Genomic DNA, 18,952 nt, shown 5'->3' on the forward strand with positions numbered 1-18,952 from the left:
GTAAGTGATGATATACACATCACAGACCATCTGATCTTTATATATCTGGCTGAATTATGTTGGATTGCCCAGACCTGTTTTATCATGTGAGTTCTTAGCAGGTATTCAGGTAGGCAAGCAATGATAATGTTTTGCCAATGCTAACAACCATGTTATCCTGCTGTCATATTGTACAGAAAATGTATGTGTAATCATGTGAGTATTGAGTAATTTGCGTTTATCCAGGTAATTACCCTGAAATTCTGCCTCACAATTGTAACCATGGTATTTTATAGATACGTAGTCAGGAGATGATGGTGTCTCTCAATATAGCTAGACCTTGAATATTGCAAAAATCTAGTTAGGTTGATGGATCCTGCCATGATGGAAGTGAATGAAGGTGGTTATTTGCAGGTATCCATATGGAAGATGTGTGTCCTTAGATAAACATTTGTCACAATGTGTTTTTCAGGTTCCAGTCAAGAGATCATAATGAACCTGATCATCATCATTAACAGAGACTTTGCATGTATCTCAGTAAGTACTGATATGTGCCTTAAGCCCCATTAAAAATCAGGTGATCTTCAGTTATTGAGGTCAATGAGGATGATGTCCCTAACATCTGTGTTACCTTTTTTTTTGGTGGGCATTCAGGTAAGAAATGATATTGTCCCAACTGATGCTATAAGCATTAGCCTCTAGTATTTTAAAGTTTAGATATACTGTATGTTTATATATAGAAGGGACTGAGGGATAAACAGTTGTTCAGGTTATTCTACTATCAATACCAAACACTACTGACCAGGAGATTTCCACAGGTACTTGGTAAAGAAATGATGGCATCTCTAACAGTGTCAACTTTGAAGTTCTGCCAAGATCAAGGTAGTGTTGAAACTTCCCCGATAATGAAGGTGACCAAGATTATTTGTAGGAGTCATGGTAGAACAAGTTGTGTTCTTTTTTGGGGGAAAGGGGGCAGCGTGGAGCCCAACATGGGGCTTGAACTCAAGACCCTGAGAACAAGTCCTGAGCTGAGATCAAGAGTTGGATGCTTAACTGGCTGAGCCACCCAGGCGCCCTGAACAAGTTGTGTGGTTTTTTTTTTCTCTTTCTTTAAAGATTTATTTATTTTGAGAGAGAGAGAAGGGGTGGAGGGGCACAGGGAAAGAGAGAATCTCAAGCAGTCTCCACACTCATCGTAGAGCCTGATGCGGGGCCCGATCCCATGATGCTGAGATCATGACCTGAGTGAAATGAAGAGTCAGATGCCCAATCGACTGAGCCACCCAGACGCCCCAGAAGTTGTGTTCTTAAACATAATCATTACACATGTTTTTCAGGTTCCAGTCAAGAAATCACAGTGAATCTAGCAATGGTCATTATTTGAGATTGCTAGTAACCAGGTAAGTGACAAAGTGGGTCTTACTACAATGCACACTGTCTGATCTTCAGTATCTAGATAAGGATGGTGTCCCCAAAACATGTGTTATGTTTTTGCAGGTATCCTATTAAGGTCTTTGCTAATAGAGGTATGATGTGATAGGACATACACTCTTTAGAGGCTTTTTGTTATTTTCAGACATCTAGGTAATTAATAATGATCCCAAGACTCTTCTAATAACCTTGTTTTGGGGCATGTTTATAGTTAAGAACTTGGTTTGTCCTGAGCAATACTAGTAAGCACGACTATTAACTAGCTTCTTGTTTAGAGATAATGTGTTTTTTTATACTCCTAATGGTGACAGAGGGGCAAGCAACCATAAAATTTTTCTGGATACCTCTTCAAGAAAGGAAGGTATTTCAGGTGAGGGTTTAACCTCAGAGTTCTACAGTTATTCAGGTGACCTTGATGAGTTACAAAATGATAGAGCTGACCAAAGGAATTCTGTGGGTGTCCAGGTAGAACAGGATGTGTACTGAACACTTTCCACAGCATGTTTTTCACGTTCCTGTTAACACCGTGTCTGTGAGCCAGTCTGTGGTAGTGAAGGAGACACATAGCAGGAAAGGAGGTAAGTGAGATGGGACTAACCCACAAACAAAGACCATTTGAACTTCACACGCTTAGGTAAGTGATGATGGTGTCTTAACACTTCTTGTTAACATTATTTTGTTCCAGATATTCAGGTAAAAAATGATAGAGTCCTTTCCAATTCTAATGAGAATGAGTTTATGCTTTCCATATTTTAGAGAGAAATCTATGTTTAATCCTGTAAGTATTGAAGAGTTGATCCTATCTAGGCAATTGTGGTGAAGTGCCACCACACCGGTAACCATAGGGTTCCTCCAGGTATCCAGTCAAGTAGTGTTGGTCTCTGCTGACAACACTGTTGACCTCGAGTAGGTGCGAGGATACGGGTGGATTGATGTGTTCCATAATAATGGAAGTGAACAAAGATAGGTGCAGGTGTCTTAGAACAAATTGGATCTTAAACTCATCTGTATGTGTTTCTTCAGGTTCCTGTGAAGAAAACAGGGTGAACTGAAAATGGTTTTTAACACAACCTTGCTAGGAACCAGGTGAGCGTTAATGGTGAATCCTACTACAATAAAGACCATCTGAACTTGAGTATGTAGGTAAGTGAGGATGATGTCCTTAACATCCGTGTTAATGTGTATTTTTTTTAAATTTTTGTAGGTATCAGGTGAAGATCTTCACTAGTATGCAGGTATGAGATGTGATATTAACTGATTAAAGACCGCTTATTGTTTTAGGTTTATTTGTTTATTTGAGACAGAGAGAGACTGTGTGTGAGTGGGGAGGGGTGCAGAAGGAGAGGGAGAATCTCAAGCACAGGGTCCGCTGGGTAAGGAGCCCAACGTGGGGCTCATTCCCACGACCCCAAGATCATGACCTGAGCTGAAATCAAGAGTCAGACGCTTAACCGACTGAGCCACCCAGGTGCCCTGGACATTTATTTATTTATTATTTTAAGATTTTATTTTTAAGTAATCTCTGCACCCAACATGGGGCTTGAACTGACAACTGCGAGATCAAGAATCACATGCTCCACCGACTGAGCCAGCTAGGTGCCCCTAAAGACCTTTCTATATTCAGATATCTACAAATGTATGATTTCAGGTCTCTTAAGTTTACTTTGTTTTTGGCATGTACTTAGTTAGGAGCTTAATTTGTCCCTTATAATACTGATAGGAATAAGACTTGTTTTGTATTCTTGTGTGAAGATAATGTGTACTTGACATAGTAGTGCTAGATGGATTAGCAGATATCCAGGTAATTTATCATAGTGTCCTTCACTATTTCATTGACTATGGGATTCCTGCAGGTGTACCTTGAAGAGAGGAAGGCGTCTCTTCAAGGATTGACCTTGGAGTTCTGTAAGTATCTAGGTAGTGCTGATGGTTCCTTCAATGATACAGTGACGAGGGGAATTTGCAGGTATAGAGGTAGAATAAGATATGCCCCCCAAATATTTTCTCCAGTGATTTTTTTCCCATGCTCCTATCAGTACATCACAGTGAGCCTATCAATGGCAGCTCCCATGGGACGTTGTTGAAGTCACAGTAGGCGATGATGTGGGCCTAAGTCACAGCACAGACGCTCTGATCCTCAGATACCTAGGTAAGTGATGATGGGGTCTCTAACACTTGCTATTACCATGATTTCTTTGCAAGTATTCAGATGAGAAATGATAGATTGCTAACTAACTCTAGAAACCGTGAGTTTTCAGTGTTTAGAGAAAACTCTTGTTTAACTCTGAGTGATGAGGGATTACGCTTATCAGGGATTGGTCAACGTATCGCAACCACAGTAGTGATCATGACAGGTTTGTAGGTGTCCTGTAAAAGTTGTATTACCTGACAGTGGTCTTGACCTTGGAGTACTAGAGATATTCAGGCAGAGTTAATGCTTTTACAATGATGGAAATGACCAAGCTTATTGATAGGTGCCCCTTTAGAATAAGCCATGTCCTTTTACACATATATCATCATGTGTTTTTTAGGTTCCTGTGAAGAGATGATGATGAACCTAACACTAGTCATTGTCTGCGGACATTTCTGTTACCCAGGAAGGTGATGAGGTTCACCTTCACCATTTCAAATCATCGGATTTTCACATACCAGGTAAGTGTGAATGATGGACTAAACTTGCTTGCCATGTGTTTGTTTGTTTGTTTGTTTGTTTTTTCAGATAATCAGGTAAGAAATGATAGAGTCCTTACCAATTCGAATAAGCATGAGTTTATACTTTCCACATGTTAGAGAAAAATGTATGTTTAATCTTGTAAGTATTGAGGAGTCGATCCTGTCTAGGCAGTTGTGGTGGAGTGTCACCACAGTGGTAACCATAGGGTTTTGCCAGGTATCCAGTCAAGTAGTGTTCGTCTCTGCTGACAACACTGTTGACCTCGAGTAGGTGCGAGGATGCGGGTGGAGTTGATGTGATCCATAATAATGGAAGTGAACAAGGATAAGTGCAGGTGTCTTAGAACAAATTGGATCTTAAACTCATCTGTATGTGTTTCTTCAGGTTCCTGTGAAGAAAACAGGGTGAACTGAAAATGGTTTTTAACACAACCTTGCTAGGAACCAGGTGAGCGTTAATGGTGAATCCTACTACAATAAAGACCATCTGAACTTGAGTATGTAGGTAAGTGAGGATGATGTCCTTAACATCCGTGTAAATGGGTATTTTTTAAAAATTTTTGTAGGTATCAGGTGAAGATCTTCACTACTATGCAGGTATGAGATGTGATATTAACTGAATAAAGACCTCTTATTATTTTAGGTTTATCTGTATACTTGAGACAGAGAGAGAGTGTGTGTGAGTGGGGAGGGGTGCAGAGGGAGAGGGAGAATCTCAAGCACAGGGCCCGCTGGGTAAGGAGCCCAACTTGGGGCTCATTCCCACGACACCTAGATCATGACCTGAGCTGAAATCAGGAGTCAGACGCTTAAACGACTGAGCCACCCAGGTGCCCTAGACATACATACATACATTTATTTATTTATTTGTTTGTTTGTTTCTTTGTTTCTTTGTTAGTTAGTTATTTTTAAGTACTCTCTGCACCCAACATGGGGCTTGAACTTACAACTGCGAGATCAAGAATCACATGCTCCACCGACTTAGCCAGTTAGGTGCCCCTAAAGACCTTTCTATATTCAGATATCTACAAATGTATGATTTCAGGTCTCTTAAGTTTACTTTGTTTTTGGCATGTACTTACTTAGGAGCTTAATTTGTCCCTTATAATACTGATAGGAATAAGGCTTGTTTTGTATTCTTGTTTGAAGATAATGTGTACTTGACATAGTAGTGCTAGATGGATTAGCAGATATCCAGGTAATTTATCATAGTGTCTTTCACTATTTCATTGACTATGGGATTACTGCAGGTATACCTTGAAGAGAGGAAGGCGTCTCTTCAAGGATTGACCTTGGAGTTCTGTAAGTATCTAGGTAGTGCTCATGGTTCCTTCAGTGATAAAGTGACGAGGGGAATTTGCAGGTATAGAGGTAGAATAAGATATGCCCCGCAAATATTATATCCAGTGATTTTTTCCCCATACTCCTATCAGTACATCACAGTGAGCCTATCACGGGCAGCTCCCATGGGACATTGTTGAAGTCACAGTAGGTGATGATGTGGGCTTAAGTCACAGGACAGACCCTCCGATCCTCAGATACTTAGGTAAGTGATGACGGGGTCCCTAACACTTGCTATTACCATGATTTCTTTGCAAGTATTCAGATGAGAAATGATAGATTGCTAACTAACTCTTGAAACCGTGAGTTTTCAGTGTTTAGAGAAAACTCTTGTTTAACTCTGAGTGATGAGGGATTACACTTATCAGGTATTGGTCAACGTATCGCAACCACAGTAGTTTTCATGACAGGTTTGTAGGTGTCCTGTAAAAGTTGTATTACCTGATAGTGGTCTTGACCTTGGAGTACTAGAGATATTCAGGCAGAGTTAATGCTTTTATAATGATGGAAATGACCAAGCTTATTGATAGGTGTCCTGTTAGAATAAGCCATGTCCTTTTACACATATATCATCATGTGTTTTTTAGGTTCCTGTAAAGAGATGATGATGAACCTAACACTAGTCATTGTCTCCGGACATTTCTGTTACCCAGGTAGGTGATGATGTTCACCTTCACCATTTCAAATCATCTGATTTTCACATACCAGGTAAGTGTGAATGATGGACTAAACTTGCTTGCCATGTGTTTGTTTGTTTGTTTGTTTTTTCAGATAATCAGGTAAGAAATGATAGAGTCCTTAATAATTGTAATAAGCATGAGTTTATACTTTCCACATGTTAGAGAAAAATGTATGTTTAATCTTGTAAGTATTGAGGAGTCGATCCTGTCTAGGCAATTGTGGTGGAGTGTCACCACAGTGGTAACCATAGGGTTTTGCCAGGTATCCAGTCAAGTAGTGTTCGTCTCTTCTGACAACACTGTTGACCTCGAGTAGGTGCGAGGATGCGGGTGGAGTTGATGTGTTCCATAATAACGGAAGTGAACAAGGATAGGTACAGGTGTCTTAGAACAAATTGGATCTTAAACTCATCTGTATGTGTTTCTTCAGGTCCCTGTGAAGAAAACAGAGTGAACTGAAAATGGTTTTTAACACAACCTAGCTAGGAACCAGGTGAGCGTTAATGGTGAATTCTACTCCAATAAAGACCATCTGAACTTGAGTATCTAGGTAAGTGAGGATGATGTCCTTCACATCCGTGTTAATGGGTATTTTTTTTAAATTTTTGTAGGTATCAGGTGAAGATCTTCACTAGTATGCAGGTATGAGATGTGATATTAACTGATTAAAGACCTCTTATTGTTTTAGGTTTATTTGTTTATTTGAGACAGAGAGAGAGTGTGTGTGAGTGGGGAGGGGTGCAGAGGGAGAGGGAGAATCTCAAGCACAGGGCCCGCTGGGTAAGGAGCCCAACTTGGGGCTCATTCCCACGACCCCAAGACCATGACCTGAGCTGAAATCAAGAGTCAGATGCTTAAGCGACTGAGCCACCCAGGTGCCATGGATATTTATTTATTTATTTATTTATTTATTTATTTAAGATTTTATTTTTAAGTAATCTCTGCACCCACCATGGGGCTTGAACTTACAAAAGCGAGATCAAGAATCACATGCTCCATCGACTGAGCCAGCTAGGTGCCCCTAAAGACCTTTCTATATTCAGATATCTACAAATGTATGATTTCAGGTCTCTTAAGTTTACTTTGTTTTTGGCATGTACTTAGTTAGGAGCTTAATTTGTCCCTTATAATACTGATAGGAATAAGACTTGTTTTGTATTCTTGTGTGAAGATAATGTGTACTTGACATAGTAGTGCTAGATGGATTAGCAGATATCCAGGTAATTTATCATAGTGTCCTTCACTATTTCATTGACTATGGGATTCCTGCAGGTATACCTTGAAGAGAGGAAGGCGTCTCTTCAAGGATTGACCTTCGAGTTCTGTAAGTATCTAGGTAGTGCTGATGGTTCCTTCCATGATACAGTGACGAGGGGAATTTGCAGGTATAGAGGTAGAATAAGATATGCCCCCCAAATATTTTCTCCAGTGATTTTTTCCCCATACTCCTCAGTACATCACAGTGAGCCTATCAATGGCAGCTCCCATGGTCGTTGTTGAAGTCACAGTAGGTGATGATGTGGGCCTAAGTCACAGCACAGACTCTCTGATCCTCAGATACCTAGGTAAGTGATGATGGGGTCCCTAACACTTGCTATTACCATGATTTCTTTGCAAGTATTCAGATGAGAAATGATAGATTGCTAACTAACTCTTGAAACCGTGAGTTTTCAGTGTTTAGAGAAAACTCTTGTTTAACTCTGAGTGATGAGGGATTACACTTATCAGGGATTGGTCAACGTATCGCAACCACAGTAGTGATCATGACAGGTTTGTAGGTGTCCTGTAAAAGTTGTATTACCTGACAGTGGTCTTGCCCTTGGAGTACTAGAGATATTGAGGCAGAGTTCATGCTTTCATAATGATGGAAATGAGCAAGTTTATTGATAGGTGCCCCGTTAGAATAAGCCATGTCCTTTTACACGTATATCATCATGTGTTTTTTAGGTCCCTGTGAAGAGATGATGATGAACCTAACACTAGTCATTGTCTGCGGACATTTCTGTTACCCAGGTAGGTGATGATGTTCACCTTCACCATTTCAAATCATCGGATTTTCACATACCAGGTAAGTGTGAATGATGGACTAAACTTGCTTGCCATGTGTTTGTTTGTTTGTTTGTTTTTTCAGATAATCAGGTAAGAAATGATAGAGTCCTTAACAATTGTAATAAGCATGAGTTTATACTTTCCACATGTTAGAGAAAAATGTATGTTTAATCTTGTAAGTATTGAGGAGTCGATCCTGTCTAGGCAATTGTGGTGGAGTGTCACCACAGTGGTAACCATAGGGTTTTGCCAGGTATCCAGTCAAGTAGTGTTCGTCTCTTCTGACAACACTGTTGACCTCGAGTAGGTGCGAGGATGCGGGTGGAGTTGATGTGTTCCATAATAACGGAAGTGAACAAGGATAGGTGCAGGTGTCTTAGAACAAATTGGATCTTAAACTCATCTGTATGTGTTTCTTCAGGTCCCTGTGAAGAAAACAGAGTGAACTGAAAATGGTTTTTAACACAACCTAGCTAGGAACCAGGTGAGCGTTAATGGTGAATTCTACTCCAATAAAGACCATCTGAACTTGAGTATCTAGGTAAGTGAAGATGATGTCCTTCACATCCGTGTTAATGGGTATTTTTTTTTAATTTTTGTAGGTATCAGGTGAAGATCTTCACTAGTATGCAGGTATGAGATGTGATATTAACTGATTAAAGACCTCTTATTGTTTTAGGTTTATTTGTTTATTTGAGACAGAGAGAGAGTGTGTGTGAGTGGGGAGGGGTGCAGAGGGAGAGGGAGAATCTCAAGCACAGGGCCCGCTGGGTAAGGAGGCCAACTTGGGGCTCATTCCCACGACCCCAAGACCATGACCTGAGCTGAAATCAAGAGTCAGATGCTTAAGCGACTGAGCCACCCAGGTGCCCTGGATATTTATTTATTTATTTATTTATTTATTTATTTATTTATTTATTTATTTATTTATTTATTTAAGATTTTATTTTTAAGTAATCTCTGCACCCAACATGGGGCTTGAACTTACAAAAGCGAGATCAAGAATCACATGCTCCATCGACTGAGCCAGCTAGGTGCCCCTAAAGACCTTTCTATATTCAGATATCTACAAATGTATGATTTCAGGTCTCTTAAGTTTACTTTGTTTTTGGCATGTACTTAGTTAGGAGCTTAATTTGTCCCTTATAATACTGATAGGAATAAGACTTGTTTTGTATTCTTGTGTGAAGATAATGTGTACTTGACATAGTAGTGCTAGATGGATTAGCAGATATCCAGGTAATTTATCATAGTGTCCTTCACTATTTCATTGACTATGGGATTCCTGCAGGTATACCTTGAAGAGAGGAAGGCGTCTCTTCAAGGATTGACCTTGGAGTTCTGTAAGTATCTAGGTAGTGCTGATGGTTCCTTCCATGATACAGTGACGAGGGGAATTTGCAGGTATAGAGGTAGAATAAGATATGCCCCCAAAATATTTTCTCCAGTGATTTTTTCCCCATACTCCTCAGTACATCACAGTGAGCCTATCAATGGCAGCTCCCATGGTCGTTGTTGAAGTCACAGTAGGTGATGATGTGGGCCTAAGTCACAGCACAGACCCTCTGATCCTCAGATACCTAGGTAAGTGATGATGGGGTCCCTAACACTTGCTATTACCATGATTTCTTTGCAAGTATTCAGATGAGAAATGATAGATTGCTAACTAACTCTTGAAACCGTGAGTTTTCAGTGTTTAGAGAAAACTCTTGTTTAACTCTGAGTGATGAGGGATTACACTTATCAGGGATTGGTCAACGTATCGCAACCACAGTAGTGATCATGACAGGTTTGTAGGTATCCTGTAAAAGTTGTATTACCTGACAGTGGTCTTGCCCTTGGAGTACTAGAGATATTGAGGCAGAGTTCATGCTTTCATAATGATGGAAATGAGCAAGTTTATTGATAGGTGCCCCGTTAGAATAAGCCATGTCCTTTTACACGTATATCATCATGTGTTTTTTAGGTTCCTGTAAAGAGATGATGATGAACCTAACACTAGTCATTGTCTGCGGATATTTCTGTTACCCAGGTAGGTGATGATATTCACCTTCACCATTTCAAATCATCGGATTTTCACATACCAGGTAAGTGTGAATGATGGACTAAACTTGCTTGCCATGTGTTTGTTTGTTTGTTTGTTTTTTCAGATAATCAGGTAAGAAATGATAGAGTCCTTACCAATTCTAATAAGCATGAGTTTATAGTTTCCACATGTTAGAGAAAAATGTATGTTTAATCTTGTAAGTATTGAGGAGTCGATCCTGTCTAGGCAATTGTGGTGGAGTGTCACCACAGTGGTAACCATAGGGTTTTGCCAGGTATCCAGTCAAGTAGTGTTCGTCTCTTCTGACAACACTGTTGACCTCGAGTAGGTGCGAGGATGAGGGTGGAGTTGATGTGTTCCATAATAACGGAAGTGAACAAGGATAGGTGCAGGTGTCTTAGAACAAATTGGATCTTAAACTCATCTGTATGTGTTTCTTCAGGTCCCTGTGAAGAAAACAGGGTGAACTGAAAATGGTTTTTAACACAACCTAGCTAGGAACCAGGTGAGCGTTAATGGTGAATTCTACTCCAATAAAGACCATCTGAACTTGGGTATCTAGGTAAGTGAGGATGATGTCCTTCACATCCGTGTTAATGGGTATTTTTTTTAATTTTTGTAGGTATCAGGTGAAGATCTTCACTAGAATGCAGGTATGAGATGTGATATTAACTGATTAAAGACCTCTTATTGTTTTAGGTTTATTTGTTTATTTGAGACAGAGAGAGAGTGTGTGTGAGTGGGGAGGGGTGCAGAGGGAGAGGGAGAATCTCAAGCACAGGGCCCGCTGGGTAAGGAGCCCAACTTGGGGCTCATTCCCACGACCCCAAGACCATGACCTGAGCTGAAATCAAGAGTCAGATGCTTAAGCGACTGAGCCACCCAGGTGCCCTGGATATTTATTTATTTATTTATTTATTTATTTATTTATTTATTTATTCATTTATTTATGATTTTATTTTTAAGTAATCTCTGCACCCAACATGGGGCTTGAACGTACAACCGCGAGATCAAGAATCACATGCTCCACCGACTGAGCCAGCTAGGTGCCCCTAAAAACCTTTCTATATTCAGATATCTACAAATGTATGATTTCAGGTCTCTTCAGTTTCCTTTGTTTTGGCATGTACTTAGTTAGGAGCTTCATTTGTCCCTTATAATACTGATAGGAATAAGACTTGTTTTGTATTCTTGTTTGAAGATAATGTGTACTTGACATACTAGTGCTAGATGGATTAGCAGATATCCAGGTAATTTATCATAGTGTCCTTCACTATTTCATTGACTATAGGAATACTGCAGGTATACCTTGAAGAGAGGAAGGCGTCTCTTCAAGGATTGACCTTGGAGTTCTGTAAGTATCTAGGTAGTGCTGATGGTTCCTTCCATGATACAGTGACGAGGGGAATTTGCAGGTATAGAGGTAGAATAAGATATGCCCCCAAAATATTTTCTCCAGTGATTTTTTCCCCATACTCCTCAGTACATCACAGTGAGCCTATCAATGGCAGCTCCCATGGTCGTTGTTGAAGTCACAGTAGGTGATGATGTGGGCCTAAGTCACAGCACAGACTCTCTGATCCTCAGATACCTAGGTAAGTGATGATGGGGTCCCTAACACTTGCTATTACCATGATTTCTTTGCAAGTATTCAGATGAGAAATGATAGATTGCTAACTAACTCTTGAAACCGTGAGTTTTCAGTGTTTAGAGAAAACTCTTGTTTAACTCTGAGTGATGAGGGATTACACTTATCAGGGATTGGTCAACGTATCGCAACCACAGTAGTGATCATGAGAGGTTTGTAGGTGTCCTGTAAAAGTTGTATTACCTGACAGTGGTCTTGCCCTTGGAGTACTAGAGATATTGAGGCAGAGTTCATGCTTTCATAATGATGGAAATGAGCAAGTTTATTGATAGGTGCCCCGTTAGAATAAGCCATGTCCTTTTACACGTATATCATCATGTGTTTTTTAGGTCCCTGTGAAGAGATGATGATGAACCTAACACTAGTCATTGTCTGCGGACATTTCTGTTACCCAGGTAGGTGATGATGTTCACCTTCACCATTTCAAATCATCGGATTTTCACATACCAGGTAAGTGTGAATGATGGACTAAACTTTCTTGCCATGTGTTTGTTTGTTTGTTTGTTTTTTCAGATAATCAGGTAAGAAATGATAGAGTCCTTAACAATTCTAATAAGCATGAGTTTATACTTTCCACATGTTAGAGAAAAATGTATGTTTAATCTTGTAAGTATTGAGGAGTCGATCCTGTCTAGGCAATTGTGGTGGAGTGTCACCACAGTGGTAACCATAGGGTTTTGCCAGGTATCCAGTCAAGTAGTGTTCGTCTCTTCTGACAACACTGTTGACCTCGAGTAGGTGCGAGGATGCGGGTGGAGTTGATGTGTTCCATAATAACGGAAGTGAACAAGGATAGGTGCAGGTGTCTTAGAACAAATTGGATCTTAAACTCATCTGTATGTGTTTCTTCAGGTCCCTGTGAAGAAAACAGAGTGAACTGAAAATGGTTTTTAACACAACCTAGCTAGGAACCAGGTGAGCGTTAATGGTGAATTCTACTCCAATAAAGACCATCTGAACTTGAGTATCTAGGTAAGTGAAGATGATGTCCTTCACATCCGTGTTAATGGGTATTTTTTTTTAATTTTTGTAGGTATCAGGTGAAGATCTTCACTAGTATGCAGGTATGAGATGTGATATTAACTGATTAAAGACCTCTTATTGTTTTAGGTTTATTTGTTTATTTGAGACAGAGAGAGAGTGTGTGTGAGTGGGGAGGGGTGCAGAGGGAGAGGGAGAATCTCAAGCACAGGGCCCGCTGGGTAAGGAGCCCAACTTGGGGCTCATTCCCACGACCCCAAGACCATGACCTGAGCTGAAATCAAGAGTCAGATGCTTAAGCGACTGAGCCACCCAGGTGCCATGGATATTTATTTATTTATTTATTTATTTATTTATTTATTTATTTATTTAAGATTTTATTTTTAAGTAATCTCTGCACCCAACATGGGGCTTGAACTTACAAAAGCGAGATCAAGAATCACATGCTCCATCGACTGAGCCAGCTAGGTGCCCCTAAAGACCTTTCTATATTCAGATATCTACAAATGTATGATTTCAGGTCTCTTAAGTTTACTTTGTTTTTGGCATGTACTTAGTTAGGAGCTTAATTTGTCCCTTATAATACTGATAGGAATAAGACTTGTTTTGTATTCTTGTGTGAAGATAATGTGTACTTGACATAGTAGTGCTAGATGGATTAGCAGATATCCAGGTAATTTATCATAGTGTCCTTCACTATTTCATTGACTATGGGATTCCTGCAGGTATACCTTGAAGAGAGGAAGGCGTCTTTTCAAGGATTGACCTTGGAGTTCTGTAAGTATCTAGGTAGTGCTGATGGTTCCTTCCATGATACAGTGACGAGGGGAATTTGCAGGTATAGAGGTAGAATAAGATATGCCCCCAAAATATTTTCTCCAGTGATTTTTTCCCCATACTCCTCAGTACATCACAGTGAGCCTATCAATGGCAGCTCCCATGGTCGTTGTTGAAGTCACAGTAGGTGATGATGTGGGCCTAAGTCACAGCACAGACCCTCTGATCCTCAGATACCTAGGTAAGTGATGATGGGGTCCCTAACACTTGCTATTACCATGATTTCTTTGCAAGTATTCAGATGAGAAATGATAGATTGCTAACTAACTCTTGAAACCGTGAGTTTTCAGTGTTTAGAGAAAACTCTTGTTTAACTCTGAGTGATGAGGGATTACACTTATCAGGGATTGGTCAACGTATCGCAACCACAGTAGTGATCATGACAGGTTTGTAGGTGTCCTGTAAAAGTTGTATTACCTGACAGTGGTCTTGCCCTTGGAGTACTAGAGATATTGAGGCAGAGTTCATGCTTTCATAATGATGGAAATGAGCAAGTTTATTGATAGGTGCCCCGTTAGAATAAGCCATGTCCTTTTACACGTATATCATCATGTGTTTTTTAGGTCCCTGTGAAGAGATGATGATGAACCTAACACTAGTCATTGTCTGCGGACATTTCTGTTACCCAGGTAGGTGATGATGTTCACCTTCACCATTTCAAATCATCGGATTTTCACATACCAGGTAAGTGTGAATGATGGACTAAACTTGCTTGCCATGTGTTTGTTTGTTTGTTTGTTTTTTCAGATAATCAGGTAAGAAATGATAGAGTCCTTAACAATTGTAATAAGCATGAGTTTATACTTTCCACATGTTAGAGAAAAATGTATGTTTAATCTTGTAAGTATTGAGGAGTCGATCCTGTCTAGGCAATTGTGGTGGAGTGTCACCACAGTGGTAACCATAGGGTTTTGCCAGGTATCCAGTCAAGTAGTGTTCGTCTCTTCTGACAACACTGTTGACCTCGAGTAGGTGCGAGGATGCGGGTGGAGTTGATGTGTTCCATAATAACGGAAGTGAACAAGGATAGGTGCAGGTGTCTTAGAACAAATTGGATCTTAAACTCATCTGTATGTGTTTCTTCAGGTCCCTGTGAAGAAAACAGAGTGAACTGAAAATGGTTTTTAACACAACCTAGCTAGGAACCAGGTGAGCGTTAATGGTGAATTCTACTCCAATAAAGACCATCTGAACTTGAGTATCTAGGTAAGTGAAGATGATGTCCTTCACATCCGTGTTAATGGGTATTTTTTTTTAATTTTTGTAGGTATCAGGTGAAGATCTTCACTAGTATGCAGGTATGAGATGTGATATTAACTGATTAAAGACCTCTTATTGTTTTAGGTTTATTTGTTTATTTGAGACAGAGAGAAAGTGTGTGTGAGTGGGGAGGGGTGCAGAGGGAGAGGGAGAATCTCAAGCACAGGGCCCGCTGGGTAAGGAGGCCAACTTGGGGCTCATTCCCACGACCCCAAGACCATGACCTGAGCTGAAATCAAGAGTCAGATGCTTAAGCGACTGAGCCACCCAGGTGCCCTGGATATTTATTTATTTATTTATTTATTTATTTATTTATTTATTTATTTATTTAAGATTTTATTTTTAAGTAATCTCTGCACCCAACATGGGGCTTGAACTTACAAAAGCGAGATTAAGAATCACATGCTCCATCGACTGAGCCAGCTAGGTGCCCCTAAAGACCTTTCTATATTCAGATATCTACAAATGTATGATTTCAGGTCTCTTAAGTTTACTTTGTTTTTGGCATGTACTTAGTTAGGAGCTTCATTTGTCCCTTATAATACTGATAGGAATAAGACTTGTTTTGTATTCTTGTGTGAAGATAATGTGTACTTGACATAGTAGTGCTAGATGGATTAGCAGATATCCAGGTAATTTATCATAGTGTCCTTCACAATTTCATTGACTATGGGATTCCTCCAGGTATACCTTGAAGAAAGGAAGGCGTCTCTTCAAGGATTGACCTTGGAGTTCTGTAAGTATCTAGGTAGTGCTGATGGTTCCTTCCATGATACAGTGACGACGGGAATTTGCAGGTATAGAGGTAGAATAAGATATGCCCCCAAAATATTTTCTCCAGTGATTTTTTCCCCATACTCCTCAGTACATCACAGTGAGCCTATCAATGGCAGCTCCCATGGTCGTTGTTGAAGTCACAGTAGGTGATGATGTGGGCCTAAGTCACAGCACAGACCCTCTGATCCTCAGATACCTAGGTAAGTGATGATGGGGTCCCTAACACTTGCTATTACCATGATTTCTTTGCAAGTATTCAGATGAGAAATGATAGATTGCTAACTAACTCTTGAAACCGTGAGTTTTCAGTGTTTAGAGAAAACTCTTGTTTAACTCTGAGTGATGAGGGATTACACTTATCAGGGATTGGTCAACGTATCGCAACCACAGTAGTGATCATGACAGGTTTGTAGGTGTCCTGTAAAAGTTGTATTACCTGACAGTGGTCTTGCCCTTGGAGTACTAGAGATATTGAGGCAGAGTTCATGCTTTCATAATGATGGAAATGAGCAAGTTTATTGATAGGTGCCCCGTTAGAATAAGCCATGTCCTTTTACACGTATATCATCATGTGTTTTTTAGGTTCCTGTAAAGAGATGATGATGAACCTAACACTAGTCATTGTCTGCGGATATTTCTGTTACCCAGGTAGGTGATGATATTCACCTTCACCATTTCAAATCATCGGATTTTCACATACCAGGTAAGTGTGAATGATGGACTAAACTTGCTTGCCATGTGTTTGTTTGTTTGTTTGTTTTTTCAGATAATCAGGTAAGAAATGATAGAGTCCTTACCAATTCTAATAAGCATGAGTTTATAGTTTCCACATGTTAGAGAAAAATGTATGTTTAATCTTGTAAGTATTGAGGAGTCGATCCTGTCTAGGCAATTGTGGTGGAGTGTCACCACAGTGGTAACCATAGGGTTTTGCCAGGTATCCAGTCAAGTAGTGTTCGTCTCTTCTGACAACACTGTTGACCTCGAGTAGGTGCGAGGATGAGGGTGGAGTTGATGTGTTCCATAATAACGGAAGTGAACAAGGATAGGTGCAGGTGTCTTAGAACAAATTGGATCTTAAACTCATCTGTTTGTGTTTCTTCAGGTCCCTGTGAAGAAAACAGGGTGAACTAAAAATGGTTTTTAACACAACCTAGCTAGGAACCAGGTGAGCGTTAATGGTGAATTCTACTCCAATAAAGACCATCTGAACTTGGGTATCTAGGTAAGTGAGGATGATGTCCTTCACATCCGTGTTAATGGGTATTTTTTTTAATTTTTGTAGGTACCAGGTGAAGATCTTCACTAGAATGCAGGTATGAGATGTGATATTAACTGATTAAAGACCTCTTATTGTTTTAGGTTTATTTGTTTATTTGAGACAGAGAGAGAGTGTGTGTGAGTGGGGAGGGGTACAGAGGGAGAGGGAGAATCTCAAGCACAGGGCCCGCTGGGTAAGGAGCCCAACTTGGGGCTCATTCCCACGACCCCAAGACCATGACCTGAGCTGAAATCAAGAGTCAGATGCTTAAGCGACTGAGCCACCCACGTGCCCTGGATATTTATTTATTTATTTATTTATTTATTTATTTATTTATTTATTTATTCATTTATTTAAGATTTTATTTTTAAGTAATCTCTGCACCCAACATGGGGCTTGAACTTACAACCGCGAGATCAAGAATCACATGCTCCACCGACTGAGCCAGCTAGGTGCCCCTAAAAACCTTTCTATATTCAGATATCTACAAATGTATGATTTCAGGTCTCTTAAGTTTCCTTTGTTTTGGCATGTACTTAGTTAGGAGCTTAATTTGTCCCTTATAATACTGATAGGAATAAGACTTGTTTTGTATTCTTGTTTGAAGATAATGTGTACTTGACATACTAGTGCTAGATGGATTAGCAGATATCCAGGTAATTTATCATAGTGTCCTTCACTATTTCATTGACTATGGGATTACTGCAGGTGTACCTTGAAGAGAGGAAGGCGTCTCTTCAAGGATTGACCTTGGATTTCTGTAAGTATCTAGGTAGTGCTGATGGTTCCTTCCATGATACAGTGACGAGGGGAATTTGCAGGTATAGAGGTAGAATAAGATATGCCCCCAAAATATTTTCTCCAGTGATTTTTTCCCCATACTCCTCAGTACATCACAGTGAGCTTATCAATGGCAGCTCCCATGGTCGTTGTTGAAGTCACAGTAGGTGATGATGTGGGCCTAAGTCACAGCACAGACTCTCTGATCCTCAGATACCTAGGTAAGTGATGATGGGGTCCCTAACACTTGCTATTACCATGATTTCTTTGCAAGTATTCAGATGAGAAATGATAGATTGCTAACTAACTCTTGAAACCGTGAGTTTTCAGTGTTTAGAGAAAACTCTTGTTTAACTCTGAGTGATGAGGGATTACACTTATCAGGGATTGGTCAACGTATCGCAACCACAGTAGTGATCATGAGAGGTTTGTAGGTGTCCTGTAAAAGTTGTATTACCTGACAGTGGTCTTGCCCTTGGAGTACTAGAGATATTGAGGCAGAGTTCATGCTTTCATAATGATGGAAATGAGCAAGTTTATTGATAGGTGCCCCGTTAGAGTAAGCCATGTCCTTTTACACGTGTATCATCATGTGTTTTTTAGGTCCCTGTGAAGAGATGATGATGAACCTAACACTAGTCATTGTCTGCGGACATTTCTGTTACCCAGGTAGGTGATGATGTTCACCTTCACCATTTCAAATCATCGGATTTTCACATACCAGGTAAGTGTGAATGATGGACTAAACTTGCTTGCCATGTGTTTGTTTCTTTGTTTGTTTTTTCAGATAATCAGGTAAGAAATGATAGAGTCCTTACCAATTCTAATGAGCATGAGTTTATTCTTTCCACATGTTAGAGAAAAATTTATGTTTAATCTTGTAAGTATTCAGGAGTCAATCCTGTCTAGGCAATTGTGGTCGAGTGTCACCACAGTGGTAACCATAGAGTTTTGCCAGGTATCCAGTCAAGAAGTGTTCGTCTCTGCTGACAACACTGTTGACCTCGAGTAGGTGCAAGGGATGCGGGTGGAGTTGATGTGTTCCATAATAATGGAAGTGAACAAGGATAGGTGCAGGTGTTTTAGAACAAATTGGATCTTAAACTCATCTGTATGTGTTTCTTTAGGTTCCTGTGAAGAAAACAGTGTGAACTGAAAATGGTTTTTAACACAACCTTGCTAGGAACCAGGTGAGCGTTAATGGT

General features: G+C 40.0%; 6 long non-coding RNA genes across 6 annotated transcripts; all 6 read left to right on the forward strand.

The window, feature by feature from the left end:
- Nucleotides 1-3,295: 3,295 nt before the first annotated feature.
- On the forward strand, nt 3,296-4,628 carry LOC123842619 (uncharacterized). Its single transcript, XR_010406301.1, has 4 exons — nt 3,296-3,318; nt 3,450-3,562; nt 3,945-4,065; nt 4,472-4,628. It is a non-coding gene; the product is annotated as an uncharacterized LOC123842619 (long non-coding RNA).
- Nucleotides 4,629-7,416: 2,788 nt separating this feature from the next.
- LOC135362000 (uncharacterized) lies at nt 7,417-8,860 on the forward strand. The gene is made up of 3 exons (XR_010406302.1): nt 7,417-7,672; nt 8,055-8,640; nt 8,759-8,860. It is a non-coding gene; the product is annotated as an uncharacterized LOC135362000 (long non-coding RNA).
- Nucleotides 8,861-9,477: 617 nt separating this feature from the next.
- Nucleotides 9,478-10,950, forward strand: LOC135362001 (uncharacterized). Its single transcript, XR_010406303.1, has 4 exons — nt 9,478-9,499; nt 9,629-9,740; nt 10,123-10,708; nt 10,826-10,950. It is a non-coding gene; the product is annotated as an uncharacterized LOC135362001 (long non-coding RNA).
- Nucleotides 10,951-11,534: 584 nt separating this feature from the next.
- On the forward strand, nt 11,535-12,986 carry LOC135362002 (uncharacterized). The gene is made up of 4 exons (XR_010406304.1): nt 11,535-11,557; nt 11,687-11,798; nt 12,181-12,766; nt 12,885-12,986. It is a non-coding gene; the product is annotated as an uncharacterized LOC135362002 (long non-coding RNA).
- A 600-nt stretch (nt 12,987-13,586) lies between these two features.
- On the forward strand, nt 13,587-15,038 carry LOC135362003 (uncharacterized). The gene is made up of 4 exons (XR_010406305.1): nt 13,587-13,609; nt 13,739-13,850; nt 14,233-14,818; nt 14,937-15,038. It is a non-coding gene; the product is annotated as an uncharacterized LOC135362003 (long non-coding RNA).
- A 605-nt stretch (nt 15,039-15,643) lies between these two features.
- LOC135362004 (uncharacterized) lies at nt 15,644-16,506 on the forward strand. Its single transcript, XR_010406306.1, has 3 exons — nt 15,644-15,665; nt 15,795-15,906; nt 16,289-16,506. It is a non-coding gene; the product is annotated as an uncharacterized LOC135362004 (long non-coding RNA).
- The last annotated feature ends 2,446 nt before the right edge of the window (nt 16,507-18,952 follow it).

Source organism: Mirounga angustirostris, unplaced genomic scaffold, assembly GCF_029215605.1.
Source record: "Mirounga angustirostris isolate CCGP_5_RB_7025 unplaced genomic scaffold, mMirAng1.0.hap1 SCAF_11, whole genome shotgun sequence".
In the NCBI taxonomy this organism is placed as follows: Eukaryota; Metazoa; Chordata; class Mammalia; order Carnivora; family Phocidae; genus Mirounga; species Mirounga angustirostris.